This window comes from Ambystoma mexicanum, chromosome 2p (genome assembly GCF_040938575.1).
Source record: "Ambystoma mexicanum isolate Mex_15411 chromosome 2p, UKY_AmexF1_1, whole genome shotgun sequence".
Lineage (NCBI taxonomy): Eukaryota > Metazoa > Chordata > Amphibia > Caudata > Ambystomatidae > Ambystoma > Ambystoma mexicanum.
This window is the reverse complement of record NC_090923.1, coordinates 176,417,505-176,427,337: the sequence shown is the minus strand read 5'-3', so window position 1 is coordinate 176,427,337 and position 9,833 is coordinate 176,417,505.

Sequence of the window (9,833 nt, the reverse complement as noted above, 5' to 3'; positions counted from 1 at the left end):
GGGAATCTGGACCTAGTAATGAGAGGCCACTTCCCATGCAAACAAAGTTTAGCTGCCGCAGCATTCGCCATAAAGAAAGTGACAACCATGGGATGTTCCATGACGTTATACGTTGAGCACTCATTATTTGCCATTTTAGAGAACCCAAAGGGCACATTGACATCTCAGAGAGCTTCTGCCTAAGAAGTGATCATATCAAACCCATCAATTAAAATAGTCCGATGTAAGATAGTGAACCCAGCTATGTTTATAGCAGAACCAGTCACTGAAGGAGAGCCGATACATGACTGCACGAATTATGAAGAATTCTATGACGAAATCCCCAGGGTGAAAGAAAATGTCTTGGCAGGAGGAGAGATTGTCTTTATTGACGGGTCTTCGAGGATCGACCAAAGTGATGGACAAAGATACACAGGCGTTGCTGTGATGAAACACATAGCAAATGGAGAATTTCGAGTACTTGTTAATGCGCGAATACCATCTCACTATTCAGCACAGGCTGCAGAATTATTGGCGTTGATACTCACCATTGAGAATCACGCAGACCAGGAAGTAACAGTATACAGTGACTCCGCCTATGTGACGTCAATGGTGCACGCAGGCTTAGCACGCTGGAAAAGGAGGGGCTACCTCCGAGCGGACTGCACGCCAGTGCAGCACGCAGCCTTTTTGGACAGGCTGATAAAGGCACTACAGTTCCCAGTGGGCATAGCGGTCGTGAAATGCGCCGCCCCCATGAAAGGGACAGATTTTGTCTCACGCGGAAATCACGCAGCAGACACGAAAGCCAAGCGTAGGGCATCCAAAAGTGAGACGGTTATGGAAGTGGAAGTGGCGTGCACCCATGAAAGAATGATGGTTGTGGGGGGGCGTGGCAGGGAGCCGACCGTACGGCATGGCTCCATGAGCGCTCCTGGTCAGCCCCATCGTCGGAGCAAATCCCTGCGGACTGAAGCCACCCCCGAGCCCATGTCTGGCACGGCCAAAGCATGAACATCCACGGCTTCTGATGAGCAGGGTCAGAAGCGGCACAGAGCGTCCCTGAGGGCCCTGCGCTCTCCCACCAAACCTGCGGGAAGAAGGCTAAAATGGCAGGTGGGCACCCGTATTGATTGCGGCCACGGAGGGGCAAGCTACCACCAGCACCAACAAGCCGCGGGCCGCCGTGGGAGCTCGGTCTCGCCCCCACCAAGCGGCGCCACCCTGAGAGCCCCGTGCATGGCCCTAGAGGCGAGTCCAGCGAGCTGCTGCAGCTGGGTGTCCCCGCGGCCGCGGATTCGGGAGGCCAGCGGGCGGGAGCCCTCCAGCACCGTCCGGTGCCGCAGAGGGGCAATTCTGAGGCAGCAACCTCCCGGCGTGATCAGGGCCGGGCGCAGGCACGGCGCCCCCAGCCCAGAGGCTTTGGAGCAGCGCACCGGGGGCTAGGGCTCCGCTCCGGCCCCTCCTACCATCATTCAGCTGGGTCTGGCGGCAACGCCTGAGTACACGCCGCACACCACACCAGGGGACATCAAATATAAAGGCTGAGCCCAGGGCCCAACAAGAGGGCTCCCAACATCTGCAACGTCCCCCACCTTCGACCCAGGGGACGGCGGCGGATCCTCTGACACTCGGGCTGTGGCGCGATCCTGCAGATCTGCAACAGCCGGGTCTGCACCCCAGTGCTTCCCCCAGCTGATGCCTGGAACACGCTAACGATCTGGCAAGCGGCCCTTATAAAGGTTAGTCCACAGCAGAAGGAACACCAGCGTGCGGGGCAGCCCATATCTGTGAGAGCGCCGGACAGCCGCCGCCTGCTCCAGACCTATAGCTAACAACAACTACGCACCCTGCCCCGTCTTGGAGAGCCTGCTTGCGCGCGCTAGCACAGCCAAGCACACCCACAGACGAGCCAACAGATCAGCCCGCTAGTAAAGTAGAGCACCACTCACAATTAAAGCAGCCCCCACTCATGCTCTGCCCACACATCGCCCCGCAGCATTAACTCAGAACCGCCGGGAGCGAGGCCAGAAATCTCCCCAGCCCCACAACCCAAGCATCAAGCACCGGCCCAGCCATAGGGAACTACAATGCAGGAACATCCCACCACCGCAGTGGAGCACAACAGGACACTGTGAGTCACCCTAAAACGCACCACGCACAACCTTGGCGCACACAGCAGTCCCCACGCCAGACCAGACGGTACAGCATCACAGAGGCGCACGCCAACTCTCCTCGATGCAGGGCATAACTGGCGGAGCTCTGCCTTCTGCCCTGCAGGAGCCCTCCGAAGCTGTAAGCAGACGGAGTAGCCGTAGCATTTTCTCCCATACCACCCATCCGGTGGAGCCATGTCAAAAAGTGACAAAGCAGCAAAACAAGCGGACATCATGACAATGATGACCAGCACATGCCAGAATAAAGCAGGAAAGTCTGACCCCTCTGCAGGCGTTACGCCCAGGGGCGCCCACACAATGGAGCAATTGCAGTCTGACCATTTCACCACCAAAACAGACCTAAAAGATCTCCTATTGGCCCTTACCAAAGAGATCCAAAAGGGCATAGAAGAAATCACTAAAAAGATTGCCTCTCTGGACAGAAGAGTAGAGGAGGAGGAAAAGCACACCGAGGAAGTGGAGAACGGCCTATGTGATAACACATTTGAGCTGGAGTGTGGCTTAAACAGAATAGCGGCCTTGGAAGCCAGGTGCGACGCACTCGAAATCAAACAGGAGGATAGCGAAAACCGATCCCGTCGCATTTGCAGAATCCCTACTACAATCACCAACGCAGAGCTCGAGGGCTTCACCAAAGACCTGTTCAGGTTCATAATAACATTACCGGACAGTGCCCCTCTAGAAATCGACAGAGTCCACCGCACAGCGCCAAGACAATCATCATCCTCCCGTCCAGACGTTCTTGCCCAAATCCACTTTTTCAGGGTCAAGGAGGAAATAATGAGGGAGGCCAGGTCCTCGAAGCAAATCACCTTTAGATGTGCCAACATTGCGCTATATCAAGACCTTGCAAGGATAACCCTCCAGAAACGGAATGACTGCAAGAAAGAAAAATACAATACCGCTGGGGTCACCCAACAGCTCTATGGTTCGAATGGGAAGGAACGCGCAGGCAGATCCGCAACCCGAAGGAGGCAGAACGGTTTCTGGGAAAAGGATCCACCGACGAGGACTCCGAACCTGCTACACGCTCTCAATCACAACCCGGCTCGCCAACATCTAACCGCTGGTCACGTGCCGGCAGGTATTCCTGCGCTTTAAATATCGCGGCCAGAAGAAACGTGTACCCAGAGTCCTACATAATGGGGAACGATTAGACTACCACCACGTTTAAAGATGTCGGGAAAGGGGTTTGTTTAAACTCCATGAAGGGGTAATGATTAGAGGCAGAGATGTCCGTGTCCAGCTGGTGTCGGTCTAGTCTGTCAAGTGTCTGTCTTACATGTTGTGTTGTGACGTCATATGTGAAATTTGTGTTAAGAGAACTGATTAAAATTTTTGCGCGATTCGATAGCTGAGACAGAATCGCACATGAATTGATGTTTTTTTAGCAAATTGGTAATATAAAAAGAAATTTGGTGGAAAATTTTGATTGGAGCTTGAGGTGTTTGGTGCTGGCTCATATTGTCACAAGGTGTTTGAACCACACAAAAGCATTAACAAGTGTTATAAAAGAAGAAAGGGAACTGATTTAAACATGGAAGACATAACTCCATTAGCACACTTATGCAAGCAATTGCCAAAACACGCATCCAAGCTAAAGAAGTATAGCAACGAGTGGGTTAAAGGTACGGCCCACAAGATGTTTATGCCATGGCTACAAAATGGGTCTTTATCTAAAGCCGTCTTACAACATATGATGACATATTTGCACGCCACATACACAGACAAGAAGCTAGAAAAACGCCTCGCTGTTCTAGAACTTTGGAAGATGTACGAACAGACAAAGGAGGAAGAGCCGCCTACAGATTGGATACTTAATGTATTCACTGAGGGGGTTGAGACGCCTACCGCGCCACCTGCCCCGCCTGAAACGGCAAGTGAAGGAAGTAAGATTGAGGGATTATACTTGTTGAGAGAACTTAAGGCAGCCACGGGGTATAGCAACCCTGCATATGAGTCACCTACATATAGTAGTGACGAAAATCAAGGGAAGGATAAGGACAAGAATCTTACCTCTGCAGTCCCAAGGGACAAGGGGAGGCGCGATGACGAAAGAAAGGATCAGGCACAGACATGTGCATCTCTCGACAAGGAGAGAGAGGGAAAGAAATGGAAAGGGAGCGAAGACTTAGCTGATGAGATAGCTTTTGCAAAAGACGAATGGATGGGAGGACAAATCTTATTGAAACTTGATGGGAAAGGCAGTGATGATGTGAGACCAAAGGAGAGGTTAGATAAGGCACAGAGAAAGGAGAAAGAGAAGGAGTTAAGAGACGAAAGGATAAGAAGGAAAGATAGACTAAGGCGAGAACAGCTATACCGCGAGGAGCAAGCAAAGCAGCTTGATCGCACCCCGAGAGCAGCCTATGATCAAGACAGACAGAAACAGCAAAGGTTAGAAGAAGAGGAAAGGGTACGTGAAAAAAGGATAAGGAGATGAAGAGATGAGGAAATTCAAAGGGCAGATGAACGTAGAAATGAAAAGAGAAGGGAATAAGTTAGGGTCGGAGAAGAGGTGAGGAAGCGCAACGAATTTGATGACGATATCGAACATAAACGAAGACAGAGGGCACGTGATCTCGAATATTTGGAGAGGGAAGTTAAAAAAACGATCCAGTTGTAGACTGGGAAGACATTGAAGAATTCTTTCCTGCGTACGATTCAGTACCAGGCACATCAAGGGCAAATATTGAAGATGACTTCGACACCAGAAACATCGGGGAAACAATCGATAGAGTATATGATGAAATGGAGCTAGAACAAATACCCCAAGGAGAGGGGGAGGACGAGCGCTTGGAAAGCACTCAGCTGTATGACACTGAGTATGTTACCCGAAGTAGTGGGAATAGGAAACTGTCCCTGGATAGATTAGAAATCAGTAGAAACAATGCAGACACAAGAAGTTGCATGAATTGGGGCCAAACGATGTCTGACTCCGAAAGGGAGGATCTCTAGGAAAATGAGGAAGGGAGACAGCACGAAAGACGACTCCCAAAGGAAAGAGGGATACGATGGTCAGACACTAGTGAGTCCGCACCGAGGGCATCAGAGTCAGCCACACAGTCTGACTGACAAGAAAGAGTACCTCATGGTCAGAGGGGGGTGTCGTCACCGCCCTATGTAGACAGACTGAGGACATTGCCAGGTAGACGGCGATGTGGGAATATTACCCCTGCAATAGACAGGAGAACTATGAGAAAAAGATAAAGAGGGCTATGCATTCCAATTTCCGCTACTAGAAAGGGGGAGCAAGACCACAATATATTCCATGGCCACACATGGATCGAGAAAACTTGAAAAACAAGCTTTCAATGGTGACATCAGGAGCCGGAAAATGGATACATGAGTTACAAAAAATGACAGGAGGAAACACGCTAGCTATAGGGGACATTAAAGGTCTCCTGATTGCCATACCTGGTGAGAGAGCAGACGATGTGTGGACACGGGCAGGCTACCCTGGAGTAACCACAAATAACACCACGTATGACGGAGCACCATTTAACAATTGCAGAGCAGCAGTTTGGAAAGCACTATGAGTGCTTTACCCAGACACTTCCGATATGGGAGCTATAATGACTCGAAAAATGAAGGATTCTGAGGATCCGTTAATTTATATACAGAATTTCCAAGACGCGTGGGTGCTCAAAACGCATGAATCTTGAAGGAAATCAGTACCTGTGTTTTACCATATATTGTGCCAAGGGTTGCCAGAACCGGTGCAAAAACAACTCAAGAAATTGGTAGGAGTTGAGGCTAAGCCTTGGGCTGAAATACAGTTGACTATCGCACATTACTGTAGACTGTTGCAAGAAAAGAATCGCAGAAAGGAGGCAACTCGAAAGGGTGAGGAAGCGAAGCTGGTGCAAAAGAAATGATCAAAGTATGCTTTTGAAGGAGCCATGCTAACTAACGCAGCTGAACAAAGCATGCAGCAAGTGGAAAGTCCACAACAGAATAATTAGGGTAACATAGGGTTTTACCCACGGGGAAGAGGATTTAGGGGAAGAGAATGGCAGAGCAATCAGGGAGGTTTCCAAAATAATCAAGCAGGCTTTCAAAACATGCAAAATGGTAACCCGGATATGTCAAATGGACAAATAATCCATTCACCGTCATTATGTTGGCTGTGCGGAATGACAGGGCATTTGGCGTGCACATGCAGAAGTCAAGGCATGATGCAGAATGGCCAAGGAATGGGAGCAGGCACGGCAAATCCACCTATAGTTTTACAACAGGGCGTTGCACAGAATCACACGGTGCAGCAGCAAGCGCCAGGAGCGCAACAAGGGGCGCAAACACAACGCATGGGGAATTTTCCACAAGGACAATCCCAACAGGCAACGCCGCAACTACTACAGACCCAGAACCCTGGAAGGGGAAGAAACACTAGGAATGGGGAAAATCTGCATGTGCACAGTGGGCTAAACTTATATGTGAACTAGGACAGCTCACTGGGAACCCTAATGTGCTCTATCCTATTAGTGACACCAGAACCTCATAGGGAACCTAGGGTGGATGTCGTTATAGGGGGTAAAGAATATCCCTTCCTAGTGGACATGGGTTAATCATGCTCGTGTATACGTGAATGCAAGTTTTCCTTGTCCGGCGAGGCTATAGATACTCAGAGTTTTATAGGAGCTCACAGTCGAGTTCCCTTTACAAATGCACTCCCAGTCTCCATAGGAGAGTGCAAAATGAATGTACCTTTATTGTATTCACGTCAGACCCCAGTAAACATTTTGGGTCGAGACTTAATGACAAAGTTGAACTTGACAATTTCGTTCACGGAGGAAGGCATAGTATGCTCCACTCCAGGAATGCACTATTCAAATGTATGCGAAATGATTAGAGCATACTCAGGACACATAGCCATGAGGGCCATACCATTGGAGCCAGAAGTGTTCGCATATGGCATGCGTGTGCTTATGGCGGGATTGCCAGGCCTTGCAGACAGAACCATGAGAACTCCTAACGAGCCACACACGATAAAGCAGATGCAGAGCTTTCTAGGCCTGTGCAACTATGTTAGGGCATGGGTTTTTGATTACTTTTTTTTTTAACTTCTTTTTATTGGTTTTACAACATAAAAGGAATGGGAGAGAACAAACAAAACAGAAACAAAAGTCCCCCTCCCATTTTCCTTTCCCCCTTCCTCCCCCCCCTCCCTCTCCCCAAAGGCTGCCGCAGTATGTTCGTGGTCCGTTGCCGCCTCGGGGCCGGCGCCGGCCGTTGTCAAGTTCGTAGCGGAGGGGCCAGTCTCCCGGTGGCCTCCCTCCTTTCCCTGGGAATTTCCCTTGGTCTTGTCTTTGCATGTGTTTGCTGGTCTTTCCCAGTTGGAGTTGCACTGTTCAGAGTCCGCGCTGGTCACGACCTCGTCTCTTTCTTCCCGTTAGTTCTCTTCTTCTGAATTATGTTTCATCGTTTCCTGAGTCACCTGGATCGCTAATGTCAGTCGTATCGTCCTCGCCTCCGCTGCCAAACAGGTCTTGCACCAGGGAGTTCCATGCTTGTAGTCTGGCTCCGCTGTCGCTCTCTCCCCCTTGTGTAGCTCTCGCCCAGACTGCCGTCTCTGCTATTGCCCATTTTTGTAGGTCGGCCCACCATCCTTCCTTCGAGGGGCCTTCGCTCTTGTTCCATGCCATCGCTATGCGGCGTTTCGCTAGTATTGTCATTAAATCCTTCATTTTTGCCACGTGTGTCATCTGCCGGTGCCCCCTTGGGAACAGGCCCAATAGGTATGTTGCTGGCGTTCTTGCTGGCATCTGTATGTCTGCTGTCAACGCCTTTTCTCTCACCGTGTTCCAGAAGTCTGCTATTTGCGGGCACGACCAGAACATGTGCACCATGTCGGCCTGTTCGTCTCCGCACCGCGGGCAGCTCCGGGTTTGTCCTTCTCCCATCTTTGACATTCTCTTGGGGGTTAGATATGCTCTATGTACTATGTATATCTGCAGTTGTCTGAACCTGGCGTTTCTGGACACCTTTTTTGTGTACATGAGGACTTTGTTCCATTCCTCGTCTTCGAAGGGTTGTTGCAGTTCCTCTTCCCACTTCATCCGTGCAGTTAGTGTTTTTTTGTTGGTGTGTCCCAGTATTCGCTCATAGAGTCTGGACACCGTATGACCTCCTTCGGATATATCGTACCATGCCTCTAGTTCCCCTTCGGTGTCCTCAGGCACTGGCATAGTGCTCCACCTCTTCTTTATTGTCTGAACTAGGCTATTGTGCAGGATGAATTGGCCCCTGTGTACATCTTGTTCGTCCATCAGGGTCTGGAATTCAACCCACTGTCCGTCACGCCACAGGTCCCCAATTTGGGCCACACCTTTGTCTTCCCATTGTGCCCTGTACGTGGTCAGGCTGGCCACTCGGGTGTCCACCAGCCCCGCCAGTGGGATATGTCTTGAGCAGGGGTCTCGTATGTCCTGTGTCTTCCAGGCTCTTTTCCATAGTGTTCGGCCTAGTTGGGCTATTTTGGGTAGGTCTTTGGCTTGGGCGGCGTTGACCCATAATAATTCTCTCAGGTGGTACCTCCGGAGTGCTGGCCCAATAATTATTGCATCTATTGAGGTCTCCTCGCCCAGCCATCGCACCACAAATTGGAGTTGTGCTGCCAAATAGTAATATTCAAAATCTGGGAGTTTGATGCCCCCCCACTCATAGCCTCTCTGTAGTGTGCTTAGTGCCACCCTGTTTCGTCCCCCTCCCCATAGGAAGGTTCTCGCCATAGTGTGTAGGCGCTTGAAGAAGGGCCTTGGTATGTTGTATGGGATGTTCGTGAAGTAATATAAGAGTCGGGGTAGGACTGTCATTTTTAGTAGTGCCGCCCGGCCTATCATGCCCAACGGTAGCGTCTGCCAGAATTTCATAGCCTTTTCAATTTTGTCTAAAGCTATTTGTGTGTTACCTGCGTGTGTTTCCATGGTGTCGTGATAGATCTCCACTCCTAGGTATTTGAAGGTGTTCGGGGCCCACGTGATGCCCAGAGGCGGTAATTGATCTGACGGCACTGCGCGTAGGCCTGCCAGGGGAAACAGCACGGATTTTTCTCTGTTGACCACTATTCCAGATAACCTACCAAACGCGCGCAGCGCCTCTAGTAAGTCCTGCAGGTGGGTGCGTGGGTTCTGTATGTAAAGGAGTATATCGTCTGCGTATATGGATATCTGGTGTGTTTCCCCGTCTATCTCTATGCCCGTGTCTTTGTAATCCGTTCTTAGGAATACTGCGAACGGCTCCAGGGCCAGGATATATAACATTGGGGACAGGGGGCATCCCTGCTTTGTGCCTCGCTCTATGCCCCATTCCCTAGAAACTTGTCTACCCGTCTTGACTCTCGCTCTCGGGTCTTTGTATAGTAGTTCTATCCATCTTGTAAACCCTTGTCCAATCCCATAGTGGGTGAGCGTTCCCAGGAGCCAGTCCCATCCCACCGAATCGAATGCTTTGATTGCATCCAGTGAGGCTACAGCACACTCCCCTCCCTCCTGGTTTGTCCTTTCTATAACATAGTGGAGTCTGCGCAGGTTCCAGGACGTGTTCCGTTCTGGCACGTACCCTGTCTGGTCCGTGTGGATCAGGGTGGGTAGCACTCTTTTCAGGCGGTTGGCTAGTGCCGCCGTCAGGATCTTGGAGTCCTGGTTTATTAGGGAAATCGGTCTATAGGAACCGCAT